Source organism: Lepidochelys kempii, chromosome 9 (genome assembly GCF_965140265.1).
Source record: "Lepidochelys kempii isolate rLepKem1 chromosome 9, rLepKem1.hap2, whole genome shotgun sequence".
Classification (NCBI taxonomy): Eukaryota; Metazoa; Chordata; order Testudines; family Cheloniidae; genus Lepidochelys; species Lepidochelys kempii.
In genome coordinates this window covers 77,301,808-77,316,158 of record NC_133264.1, presented here as the reverse complement: position 1 = coordinate 77,316,158, position 14,351 = coordinate 77,301,808, and positions in this window count along the sequence as shown.

The following is a 14,351-nucleotide window of genomic DNA, read 5'->3' as shown; positions in this document are numbered from 1 at the left end:
GTTTGGGGCTTTGCACTTAAAATAAAGTGCAAATTCTATAAAATTATTTAAAAATAATCAAAGAAAAATCTGAAAAAAGGCTTTGTTTCCTCTGACAGATATGACTCATTAGCTGAACCTCTTTCCTGTGAAAATATGGATACCCTGCAGCCCCACATGAAGGATTCCCAGGCAGTCTCGTCTTCATCCAGGCACTGGATTAGAGAAAATATTTTGAAAGAGTTCAGAGTAACAGCCGTGTTAGTCTGTATTCGCAAAAAGAAAAGGAGTACTTGTGGCACCTTAGAGACTAACCAATTTATTTGAGCATAAGCTTTCCTGAGCTATGAAGTGAGCTGTAGCTCACGAAAGCTTATGCTCAAATTAATTGGTTAGTCTCTAAGGTGCCACAAGTACTCCTTTTCTTTTTGAAAGAGTCTGATAACTAAAGCAGAACACATCAAGTAACTTGGTAACTCTCAGAAAACACCTTGAAGTGGTTTATTGAACATATTTTTGCTCTGCTTTGGTGGAAGATGTTAGGGCAGCTCAGTCACTGCCCAGCAGCACCCCAGATAATATTTGGAAGGAGGCAGTTCCCTTTGCCCCATCTTAAACAAAACTTCACTCATGGTAGCTACCACTTCGGTTACTGCTAGTTTACAAACATGACACCTGATTAGCAGTACAGTGGCACCTTCCATTTCTAAACATTCCCTCACTTTTTCTCACCATCATGGTTTTCTTGTGCGGCCCTTGAAATTAAGGGTGATGATTGTGGAACATTCCATGATGACTTCTGTTAGGGAGGGTTGCTAGTTTGTGTTCAGACTTTATTGCTATGCTTTTTAGAATAGTCTCTGCCCAGAACACCTTACAGTGGCTTGTAACAAAGGAAAATATTATGCCTAGCCACCACATCTGTATATTTACCGTAAAGAAATTTAATTATGGGTGATAGCAGTAGAGTTCTACAGAAATTTAGTAGGATTTTATGGAACTCACTGTAAAAAACTATATAATTTAATAGAAGATCGAATCCTTTCTATAGACTGTTGGAACCATCCTAAAGAATTCTAATAACAGGGACAGAATTCTCTATTAAATTATTTTCCAGTTGGGTTAGGAAGGACAGTCTCCAATATTTAGCCAAAATGTTACAATCTTTTCATGCTGATCTTTCCAACAAATGAATTCTAATGCATTTCAGTGGGACAATAGAGTTGTCTAGCAATGGGAAGGTAAGGATCTCTATTTTTCCTTTCAAATGGTCCCTATTTACAGCCTTCAGATATTGGCATATGTGTGTAAGGATTGTGCAGATCCTTCCTTTCCATGTCAGTGTTGCTTTGCTCTACATTTCAGAGGTGCAGTAGCTTATTGGCAGCTCATTAAGGTTTTTCTCAGACCTGTGTTACTCCTTAGATAGTGCTTTGGTTGGGTGACTATTGCCATTTACTTACAGTATGGTAGGGGAATGTAGAGGACAGTACAGGCCTTGTATACTGGCTCAATTAAAAAGACAGTAGAGCTCAGATACACAACTCTGTATGAGCAGGGCCCATCTCAAAAATGTAAATTGTTTGTTCATTTAGGAGTTTTTATTTTGGTGGATTAAAATTGAAAGGTTTTGTGGAAAGTATATTTTAAGGAGGGATTGGAGCAGAAAGACAGAAGTCACTTGACACAGGAGAAGTGGGATAAATGGTATCTCCTCAGTTGTATGGATAATTGTAGACACCATCTTTCTGATTTTATTTAATCTTTCATTGGAAGAACCTGATACAAATTGTGTGGCTGTCAGACAGGAGCGATAATGCTGTGGTACACTTGGGGCCTGACTCTCCATTCACTCATACCGCTTTTACCCTGGTGTATCTGCATGGACAGTACTGGAGCTACTCCTGATTTACACTGGTGTGAGCAGGTAGAGAATAAGGTCCATGGGCTATATAGTTTGTCTCCAGAGTTCTTACAAGAACCCTGAAATCCTTGAATATTTTCACCATTCTTATAGCTCCAACCCAAGAGTTCTGCCATCCCTAGCCAAGAAGTAGCAGTGTAAAGCTGAGGAAGCCCACCACTGACCCTTCTTTCCGAGGACTGACTGGAGAAGCATTATAAAAACTGGACTTACTTTGCACTCTGAGGACTTGCAATTAGATGAGTCTCAAGTGTATTTACCAGCACCTGCTTGGACCTCTTTTGGGGAGCAGTCCTCCAGGCTCTCTAGCCATTTTCCCCCTTAGGTAGGTTTCACATCAGAGCCATACACCATCCTTCTAGCTGGGGAAGGCTGGACAAAAGTGAATGAGGGGGTCTCATAATAACCCATTGGCCTGGTTATATAACCAATAACCCCTGGTCCATTGGCCTGTGGAACCTGAACTCAGATCCTCTGTGCTGCCCCTAGACTGTCAAGCTATCCCTGGTGTAATTCTTAAGGAGACAGCACTTCCTCCAGCCTTTCAGGTCTCCCTTCTGTGATGAAGGGAGGTAAACATTGGGGTCATGTACAATGTATAAATCATTTTCAAATAGGGACATTTTAAAATATCTTTGATTCCTTTTAAATGTTGCTGGAATTTTAATTTCTTCAGTTTTAGATTTCTAATCTATCCCCAGCAGACATGCCCCGAGCACATGGACATGATTTATAAGCCACGTGCAGAACTCACTGACCAAGGACACCCACCAGTAGTCTCCCTCAGAAGAAAGTTGACACATTTTGGTATACATTTCTTTGGTATGTTTTAAAGTTCTCCTCATATAAAATAAAGAAAGTATTCCATATGCTTCCCAGAGAGGAACCCAATGGGTACAGCCTAATGGTCTGATTCCCAGCAAGCATAAGTGAAACTCTCCTCATCTCTCAGTGAACAAGGCAGCAGCAACTGCTTATGGGCAAATTCCGAAACCTGTCACACGATGGTGTTTTCCAGAACTTTGTAGATACATTTCCCTCCTATTCTGAGACTTTTAGGTGTTGCTGCTTTTTTTGCTAGACTTATCGGCTAACCTGATGTGGCACAACCCATCCTAAGGAACCAAATATCTAGACTCCAAATCCCTCCCATAGGGCACAAACACCTAACCAGGTATCTTCTTCAAGCACCTGATGGAACCCAACCTGTAAAGAACTTCTGAGTTTCATTCACTATGCAGCCATCAGTTCTCGTGACCTTCACCCAAATCTCAATGCAGGGCAATGGTGGCACTACTCACTGGGCTCCTAGTCCATTGGCTAGAGACAGACTGGATGACTGAATAAGATTTTCTCCTGCTAGAGTACATGTTCTGTATGTCTGAGTTATTAAATATTTAATTAAAACATCATCTATCCCAATTCTTTGAAGTTCCAAGTACAGCAGGTCAGCAGCAAAACTGAGTCTGAGTTTTCTGTTTTACAGTGATTATGTTCATTTAATCCAAGATAACCTACTTGGGGAATTGCTTCTGTGCGTTCTTGACTGAGAAGTGTGTAACTGTGATGCTTTCACCTTCAAGGAGGCATCACTTACGCTCCCAAAACCTGACATCATGCTGACTGCCCCCAACCACTCTACTAAACAATCTCTGATTTTGTTTTCCAAATTAAAATCAATCCAACACCTTCTAAACCTATCCACTCACATACTACAGAGAGGGGCAGCCTTTTAAAAACCAGAGATTCCCTCACACACTCAGAGGAGTTTAAAAGGGGAGAGAAACTAAACACACTGTTCCAGTGGATAAACCACAAAGCTGGTGTCTTGGAAGTGGGAAGAGCAGGCATCATGTTTTTCAATAAATTTTTTAAGGGGTGGGATGGTGAAAATCTAATATGGATCCTGAGGAAGACATTTCTTATACAATCATCCTGACTCTTCCATCTCAAGCACAGGAGATGCTGTTTCTGCAGCTACAGCTCATGCACCACACATGTCCTCTCCAACCCTTTGCTGACAACTGGGGCCAAGCACTGGAGAGCATAGCTCTGGGAGAATCACATGGAGTGGGGCAAGAGAATGTCAGTGGGAATCGAGTAAGCCCCAGTGGGATGAACTTGTGTGTATGTGAAAAAGGTTGGTTGTGACCAAACCCTTCTCAAGTGCTTGTGAAATATTGGTGGTTACTGAGTGCAGACCTGCAATAGGTCCTTTTACAGTACATGGTGGCGAGGTGAAAAAAAAACAAAACATACTGCTGAAGTAAAAATATTCTTTCTACTCCCCTCTGCCCAGTTTCTCTTTCTTTCCAGCTTTCTTTTCTCTCTGCCTTCTCCTTCCCCTTGCTTTCTCTAAACCCTGTTTTCCCCTTTTTCTATTTCTCTCTCTTCTCCCATCTGTCATAAGAAAGTGACTGTGTCCTTTGAGGGGACAGTTTTCTTATGCCATTTTATACACTGTGCTTCATGTTTAGAACTTTTTTGCACTAGGTCCTATTACATTTATTTTCCAAGATGGTTTGACAAAAAACAAACAAAAAAAATAAAAAACAAAACCATGCTATAATTCAGTTGTATTAAAAATATTATCCTACTACTCTCTGTGTTCAATAGTCTCTGTACCTGTAATGCTTTCAGTTCTGTTGTATTTTGGGGCAGAGGTTTTCTCTGCTCTTTGTTTAACCCAGTAAAGAAATAAAATGTTAAGAATTGATGATAATTTCCCCCTCACTTTCTCTGTGGCTTTATTTGGGACTACTAGGTTATATAATATGTCTTGTATTCTGCGGCGCTTAGCTGGGATTGTACCTTGTCAAGCCTTAGTGCCCAATTGGCCTCTTACCTCTAGGTGAATAACAGAAATTGTCCTGCAAACCACAGCAAAGAGATGCCACTGTTGATCAAATATAAATGTGGGAAAGTGATACAGCATGAATGAAGGGTCCAGTAGCTCTCATATGTCTGTCCTATTGGTGGTTTCCTACAGAATCCAATATCAAATGGAGACAGAGCAGGCAGAATAGAGGGACAATAACACTGTCCTATTGAATTTTTTGCAACCTTTCTTTTCTTTCTGCTCATCCCATTTTTTCAGTGGGTTTCACCTCAGGACAGCCAGAGGCAATGACAGACACCACAATTCCAACAAGGGATTTATATAAGAATAATGACTAAACCACTGAGGTTCACTGTGGCAACTGCCATGATTCTGATGCCCATCTGGAATTCATTACATCTGGACTAAGAGTCCAGCATGCAGTGGGACTAGGACATGCAGCACCAAGTCAAGTACTTTATATGGGTACCCAAGAGGCTACATATTAAAACTCTGAAGGCTACATTTTGGCCATCCAGCACTAAGCTGAAATTTCTTGCTTTTTCTCTCAAAACTGTTAAAGAAAGCAGAAGGGGAATGAGAGGGATACAGAGAGAAAGGAGGAAAGTGAGATCAACAAACACTAAAGATGAATGGAGGAAAAAGACACCAATGTGTACCATAAGAAAAGGATAAAGAAGAAAGAATGGGTGGAGTGAAGTCAGGAACAGAAAATCCATTAAACAAAACCAGGGGAGATGGAATATGATGTATTCTATAAAATGTATGAAGGAGAAAACTGATTGCCAGGATAGTAAATACCAAATATGTTGTTTGATTTTGGACACAATAAAAAGAATGTATCACTCTGAGAACTGAAGTGGTGATTTTGTGGCCTCAGGCAAGGTGCATTCCCCCTCCTCTCCCTTGGTTAAAGCTAAAATCATTCCTGTCCATGACCCACAGAGATACTTCAGATTAATATATATTTTGCCTGTGAATGCCAGATTTCACCAAACAGTACAGTTTCAAAAAGTACACACAGAAGAAGAGATGCCTGAAGCCCCTCCCCACTAAGGGCTTTTGCCTCCAGCAAAATTGATAAAGGGCAAATTCTATGGTCCTTGGTTGAGCAAAACACCCAATGAAGGATGGCACAATTTGGCCCTAAGTATTTTGTAGGATATTCCAATGATATTGCCTAAGCTGCTGGTCCCTGCCAATCCAGGTGTACTCATTTTGCAACCCCACTGAATGGCAAATTAGTGGACATTAGAGAATTTATTGCTTTCTCCCATTTTCTGCCCAACTTACATCCTGTTTATATAATGAATTGGGCCCATTATATCTCAAATGAGAAGCAAATGAATTTCATTTCAGTTTTCCCACTCCTTATGCTAATGAATGAGTCCTCCTGAGGCCTAAACCTGACCTGGTTAGAATTGCCTCAGACTCTCTTATCTGGCAGTAATACCTACTCACCATCCTCCTATACACTTTCATCTCTCCATTCCTTTCCATCACACATTCAGTCCTTAAGCCAATATCACTATTCTGCTCTGCAACCTCAACATAATGCATTGTTTCAGGGTTGCGCAGATTGCTTGCCAACTGCCTGCTTTCTTGCTTCTTCCCACATGCACACACACATGTATGTATTTTCCTTCCCTGGGTGCCAAGCATGGCTGTCTACTCAAGCCTGGCTCTCTCCTCAATAAGGCTGGCACCTGATTTTCATCTCTATAATATTCTGCCCCAGGGACCTACCTGCTGTGCAGAAGATTACACAAAAAATTCCCTTGGAAGAAGCCAATATGTTTCAAACACACTGTCTGGTCATCTCCCCATGCACATCTTCATGGTGTGGAGTCCAGGAGTAAATTAGGGATTTTTGAGGTATCCCATCTCTCAGGGAAGGTGCTTTTGATTATTCCCTGCTGGGATGACTCAAGATCAAGACGATCCAAGCAGCCTGAGGCTGGAACAATTCTGCTTATTGGTTTGGTAAGTTACTTGTTTTGCAGCAGGCAGGGTCCAAAGGTTATTAGATCTGCCTAGAGACAGAAATATTAAGCAATACAGTGAAAGCCATTCAACTAAAGAACTGAGGGTAGAACCCTGACCAAAAGAAATTCAGCAGTGTTATCTGGGGTCAGCCTAAGCCATTAAATTTAAACAGCTCCACTCCCAGGTCCCAGCTTCAACATGTGAATTGCTTTTCTTGTTCTGAAAGTTTGTATTAATTGTCTAGATGTTATTCTCCATATCACTTAAGACAACAGAAAAAAAGTGTAATGTTGCAGCCCTCTCTCCACCCTATGAGGCAGACCTGCTATCCAGATCCTCCCTCCTGTTTGACCTGTAATAAATTATGACTCTCCATTCACCAGTTGTTTATAGCGAGGTCCCTGACATTTTGTTTTTGCTGCTGGTATAATGGGCAAAGTGAAAACACAACTGGCCTGCCTGCTGCAGACTGAGGCCTACAAATCAAAGCAACTGCAAGGAGGGGCCAAGGCCATATGGAGAGCTCAGGTGGGATAATCTGAAGAAGCTCTTTCTGTTGAATTCTAGGGAGGGTTAGCGGTCCCAGGCATTTATTTCAGGGTTTAGAGCACAAGGATTGTAGTACTACACGCTCCCCTTCCCAACTGAAACTGCTACTTCTAAACCTTGGAAGGAGCCAGTTAGAAATGACGAAGACAAGGGGAAGGACCAAGGTCCTCCAGTGCTTCAGGACACCTGCCATGAGAGGAAGCTGATCTTGTCAGGTAAATCTACCTTATCCCAATGATGATACCTGCTAAATGCCATGGCAGAAGAATTGTCATCCAAGATCACTGCTAAAGGGCAATAGCAATAATTATATAGCTCCCTAGTGTACATCTCAGCTTTCCACAGAGCCCGGTTCTGTTTTGTTGGTGCCTTAGGGACAATAGTTGTAAAGACTCTTAAAGGTCTTAAGTTAAAAATGAAGACATATGGAGGTGCTCTTCATACCTTGGGAGGGGAAGGAGTCAGGGAGTGGGGACAGGTACTGGAAATGAAGGAGTTAGGGCAATGATGGGATACGAAAAGCCTCTAGGGGTGGGTCTGTTCTTCTAAGGTCAATTTGTCATATTTTGCTTGAGGTTTGTGGGTTTTATTTTTATAATGATCATCACAAATGAAAAATCTTAATTAGCAGGATGAGTTAAGGAGTTTCACCCAATCTGACTGGAGCCTAATCTGCATGGCCTTTCCTGCAGTTTATTAGTAAAGGAAACCTGCTAGGACTTGGCACAGAGTGCTGGGAGTTACACTGGGACTAGGACAGATTCTATTTTGATGGGGGCTGGATAGATCCTGGAAGTAGTAGAGAGTCCAGATGTAGCCAAGCTCACAGCAAGGTAACAATTTGTAAATGCAAACATGGTGTTTTGGATTTATTAGCTTGGCTTGCAATCTGTTGTAGGGCTTGAGAATCCCTTTTAAAATATATAAATCCATTTCTGGGTTTCGGACACCATCAGATGCTTTAACTAAATCAGATGTTTGGGAGAGGAAAGAACATTTCACCTTACACGTGGCTCAGATGTCCTGGCAGGTTTTATGGATCAGATGTGATTCCAAGTAGACCAAGTTTATAGCTCTCTCTTGGAAAGCCCCATTCCCACAGAGTAACTGTTTTCATACTAGAGATTAGCACAGCTTGTTGCCCCACAGGCCAGTCCCATCATTAGAGATTGTCCAAGTACGCAGACAAGGGAAAGTCAAGATGATTTCCAGTAAGAAAGCATAACCATGAGCTTCTCAAAAGCAAGCATGAATGTGTGCTACCAGGAGCGGCAACTTCTCTGCTTCCATGTATATAGTGAGATCACCTTTAGGCCCATAGTCTAGAAGGAAAATATACACCAAGCTCCTTCCTTCATCACTACCTTCCTGGAAGGGAAACATTGAAACACAAGTGGTCTCCCCGCACTCATCCTCTTTGTGGCATTTGTCTCCAATCCCCTTCAATAGCTTTAGACTATGAGCCCTTACAGCAGGGACCCATTTTATGTCCAGCTCTATATTTTCCAGTGTACAGCACCATATACACTTATGGAGATCTATTAGTACTTAATCAGAAATAAGAGCAGTTTTCAATAACTCAGTGTTCGTTGTTGTCAGATTCAAACAGGAATGCCAGAATACTCAAAAGTATTTAGGCTCCTAACTTCCATTGAATTCAGTGGACGTCAGGAGTCTAAATACATTTGTGGATCTGGGCTTAATAGCTCTGACTAGAAGCAAGCATAAGAGTAGGAAGGCCCAATGCTAGCTTCCCACATGGTCAGTGCAGACCTGCAGTCCGCCCTGCTATTCTTCATGCAGTGTTGCCAGTGTACATCATTCCTGGCCTGTAGCATTCCCTCCTATTACAGTTGTAAGCCACCCCACATATATGCCAAAGAGTCACCCCTCTAGACCTCTCCAGAGCAGATGCTATACAACAAGAGCTGAAAATGTGTGGTGCTTTTGTGATGTGGGCAACATACGGCAAGAACAGAACTAAGGTCCCTTTGCTCCTTTCATATATGGCCCAATCTGGATTGGAATCGATGTCTAAAGAGATGAATGGCTCACAGCATTGCCAATTCCATGTATTCAAAAAATGAATCTGGTCCCAAAAATCATAAGATTTAAAAATCATGGGATTTTTAAAAATATATGGGGGTTCTTATTATTTGTCTTCTGGCATCTCAGCCTTTCAGGTCCATTCAGCCTCATTTTCAAGCTTTTCTAAGCAACCATGAGGGAAAGTTACTTTTTAAAATGAAACTGAGACTCATATAATCACTTGACTCCAGGAGCTAGGTCTTTGAGAAAAACAACAAAGATCACAAGAGTCCTGATAAAATCACAAGAGTTGGCAACACCTTCTCCACCCAGTGTTCCAGATTCATTTCTGGCTCTGCTTCCATTTCACAGCTATGTAACTCAGCTTTGTTAATTCAGTACTCAAATTTCTCATATTTACTGGACATGCAGGTTTATCAGATCTGTGACTACTCTAGACTACCACATAGAAACAGGAGCTGGCCCTGGCATAAATACCTAAGGCCATCTATGAGGAATGCATTGAAATCCATACTGAATCTAACCACTGTATCATCTAAGCAAGAAACAATGACTAGTAGAGCAGAACTCCCAGGGCACCCATCCATGAATGAAAAACTTATCTTGGTTCACATAACTGTGATTCTTCCAAGTGACCACTGGATGTCACTGGTGTTCCTCATAAAGGCATCAGAAACAGCTAACCTGATCAAGGAAATAGCACAGCGGTAAGTGCTGAAGAAAACAGCTGAAGTCTGACATAAGGGGAAGTAAAGTATCCACTGAACTGTGATTCCCTGTGGAACCTTTCTAACCACCCCGTGGATCATACTGACAACTTTCCAGGACCCTGAGGGCTGCATTTAATTTGCATATATAGATATGTATATCCATGTAGTTTAACACACGCAACTCAACATATTTTCTGGGACTAGTATCTTTTTTTAACTAGAAATTGCATGTGGCTTGTGTGTGCTAGCAATAAAAACCCTGCTATTGATCAGCTGTATCCTCACACTGTAAATCACTGGAGTGATGCGGATCAGGGGGAGGTATCCCTCTAACTTTTTCTTATCCTGTTGATATTCCACTCAACAAGATGCAAGACTTAAATATTCTCAATCCTAGAAGCCTCACTCCCCTGCCATTTCCCACCTATGTTTTTATGTGACTGCACCAGCAGTGATGGGCAATCCAAATGGAGAGATGGTGGCAACTCAAGAGCAGGTAAGACCACTGGTCTATCTGGAGCAGTTAGATGTTGTGGTATGGTATGAGAATTTCACAGAAGCAGCTTTTTGTTTCTCCCTTGCAAAAAGCAATATTAGCCTGTGTGAATTCTGTGGATACAGGTGCTGGTGCAATCTGCTTGGAAACTACACTCCTGGTCAACTCCCCCAACCAAAGAGAGTTTAAATGAAATATAAATTGCTCAAAGGGCTTGTCTACATGCAAAGTTGCACCAGTTTACCTAAATATGTGATTTTAAATTGTGCCTTAGTTAAACTGAAGTGTCTGCACACTCAGGTCCGTGTCTTCCGCCTCCAGTCCCTGCAGAGGCTCCTCTATAGTGCAGGTAGTTTGACGTGGAGCATACTGGCGCACGCCTTCCTGCGCCGCTTCCAAGGGCTCCAATACAACCGGCAGCTCTTTTATCTCTGTCCGAGAGGTTTTCCGCGAGACCTCTCCGGGCTACCGGTCTTCTACCAGGACCTCCTCCGGACCTGGAAACTGTTTTCAATGACCAGGTCCGCGGCGGCCACCGTGGGAGCACATCTCCTTGCGGAGCCTCTGCTACTCAACCCCCAGCTCCGAGTGCAGGTGGCGGAGTCCTGCTCGGTGCGCCAGAGTTTGGTCCTGGCAGAAGTCACGAGAGTCGGAGACCTCCTAGACTACGACCGGGGAGTCTGGCTGGATCCCCTGATGCTCGCTCGGTGCATGGGACTCTCCAGACCTCGCACCCCCCAGCGTGTACTTCAGGAGGTGAAGGCTGCTTTGATGCCCGCTGCTCGGGCTTACCTCAACCGAGCCCTGCACGAGGGCGCACCCCGCCCACCCTCTACCCCAGGCCTGCCGGACCTTTTAATTGGGCCCCTACCCCATAGATCCCAACAAACCCCTCACCCTTTCACTGCGAGCCGGCTGTATGAACTGCAGCCGGTCAGCTTCCAAACCGCGCCAAGGAAACATTTAGACACACTCACGCTTCACACCCTTCACGCCCTCACCCTGGTGTCCCACCCCAATACAAAGTGGCGGGACCTCCTGCCACCTTTGGAGGGTGAGCAGCCCCGGTGGGCCAGCCTGTATTCCACCTTGGTCCCGAGGCCCGTCGGGGACATCAGTTGGCAGCTCCTTCATGGAGCTGTGAGCACTGGCGTGTTTTTGACGTAGTTCACCCCCATCCCAGATACTTGCCCTTTTTGCAATGTGAGGGAAACCCTGGCACACGTATATTTAGAGTGTGCCAGGCTGCAGCCCCTTTTCCGGCTCCTCACGAATATTTTATTATGCTTTTGGTTGCCCTTTTCCCCTCATCTTTTTATTTACACACTCCCCATCCGTGGCCCCACAAAGTCACGGGATCTCCTGGTTAACCTCCTCCTAGCCCTAGCTAAAACAGCCATCTATAAAACCAGAGAGAGGAGGTTGGCTGATGAAGCTTCCTGCGACTGTAGAGCCATTTTCTGATCCTCAGTACATTCATGTATCCGGGCGGAGTTCCTCTGGGCGGCATCCACTGACTCCCTTGACGCCTTCAAAGAGCAGTGGGCGCTGTCCGAGGTTCTCTGCTCAGTGACCCCGTCCAGTTCCCTCCGTCTGACCCTTTGATTGAGGGGAGGAGAGAGAGACCCCAGCCCCAGACATTGCGGCTGTGGATACCATCATCACCACCACCTAGGAGGGGTCCTTTCACACGTGGGTGCACGTCCCCCCCCCAAACTGCCCACCCCGCAGCCTTGCCCATCTTGTTGGGCACTCTCAGGAGAAGAATAGTTGGTGACACTGGGCGTGGCACTAGGTAACTCAAGGGGGTCAAGGAAGCCCCCCCGCTCTAGGCCACCAGGTAACTCAGGAGGGTGGAAGACCATGAGTGTTGAGGAAGCCCCCCGCTCTGGGCGCAGTCAAGCCTGAACACTTCTCTCGCCTGAAGGCTGCTGTGTTATACATTGCGTTTGCTTTTGTTTTGTTGCATAGTTTTGTTTTATCTTTTTTGGTGGTTTTTTGTAAGTGTGTTATGCAAATAAAATTTTCTCCTGCTTTAAAAAAAAAATTACTCTCCTGTAGCCATCTGGCCCGACCCTGTCACACTTGTTAGTTTGGAGTGAGTTTAAGATTAACTGAAATTTGCTACTTTTAAACACAGATAAGAGTGTTTACAAAGGGAGTTGCATTGGTTTAATTAATATGCTTTAAAAGATTATATAAATCAAACCAACGTAATTTCTGTATATAGATGAGGCCATAGATGTAAAAACTGGCTCAAACAAAGGGAACAGCTGTAAATTTATCTTGTGATTCCATAAAGACTGAAATGGAAAGTGTCAAAAAATTTCTCCTGTAAAGATCAAGGAAAATGCAGCTGTCCAGAGGGAAAAAAAGTAGAAATGTTGGAGAACCAAGTTGAAACTGAAATTTAAAAAATACTTGGAAGGAAAAGGAATGATTCCAAAGCTGAAATGGTGAATGGGATCAGAGATCTAACCTTACTTCATTAACGTGCACTAGGGAACTTTTAGTGTGTGCCACGCCAATTAGTGCACAACATATTAGTGAACACTAGAATTTACACCTCTGGTGCGGACTGATACACAGTGTAGACAAGCCCTGAATGGATTTTGGTTATGAAATCTGAACTTCCAATATTTGTGAAGATAGTTTAACAGATTACAGATAAGGCTTTGGATGCTCCTTTTGTTGTCAGAGAAGGTAAAGCCATAGTTTCAAACTTGTTTGCCTGTAGGTTGGCAATTAAATAGAGATTTATGCATCTAAAAAGGTCATTTAATTTTCATATATATTGAACACCTGCAGTTCCCTTTAACTTCACTGTGAGTTAAGCATTCAGAACCTCTGAAAATCAGGCCACTTTTATTTAGATACCTAAATATGGATTTAAGGACCTAACTTTTGGCACCCACATTTGAAAATGTAGGCCTAAGGTGTCTGACAAGAGATGGTGGATGTTCATTGTCTCTCTTGTCTCATCTTTATCTAAAATGCAATTTGAAATCATGTTTTCTATTGTTCAGAAAGAAGAACAAGGAAGTTTCCTGGCCTTCCCAAACAGCAAACATGAAATGTACTGGATATGTTCAAATTAGGATTTATTAATATTGGCACCAAGGTTGCAGTTATTTATTTTGCCCAGCCAAATTTCCGGTTACTCTTCAAGACTTTTATGATTAGGACAAAGCGAGAAACTTTCCAGGCTCTAATGTGATGCCCTTCTGGAAATGGATGAAGATCTGGTGGTTTTAGATGGAGAAATGATTAAAGGCTCTTATTTGCCACAGTTCTAACTTGGAGGAGCCCTTCTTTTTCTTCTTTGACTCTAATTTGCCTTATTTAAGAGTTTATAAAATATAGCTATTTCTTACTCTCAAAGCCTTTGCTATATGAGAGTACAAATTGACTGTCTATCTTTAAATGGACTATGGACAATGGTTGTCTGAATGCTGTTAGATGCTATGAATTAGTTGGTTGTGTATTATGTGGCTTTTCTAGTTTGAAGAACTGATTTATTTTATTTTTGGTCTCCACTTTACTCTCTTTAAATGGAGAATTGGATGCATGTCAGCCAATTTCATTGTGTTCAATTGTTTTCGTAATTGGGGAAGATCCAGGTTGTGTTTGTGGTGTCCTTTACAGAAAGCTTTTCAAAATCTGTACTAATCAAGTAAAAAAGATTAAGTTGTGTTGCACTGTGGCTGCCCAGCAGGCAAGGCCTGGGGGAGGAGGAGCTCTCTGTTTTCACATGAAGCTAATTATTTAATTTTTGGATTAAAGAAGAAAAATCAAAATTATCTATACTAATAAAAGAGA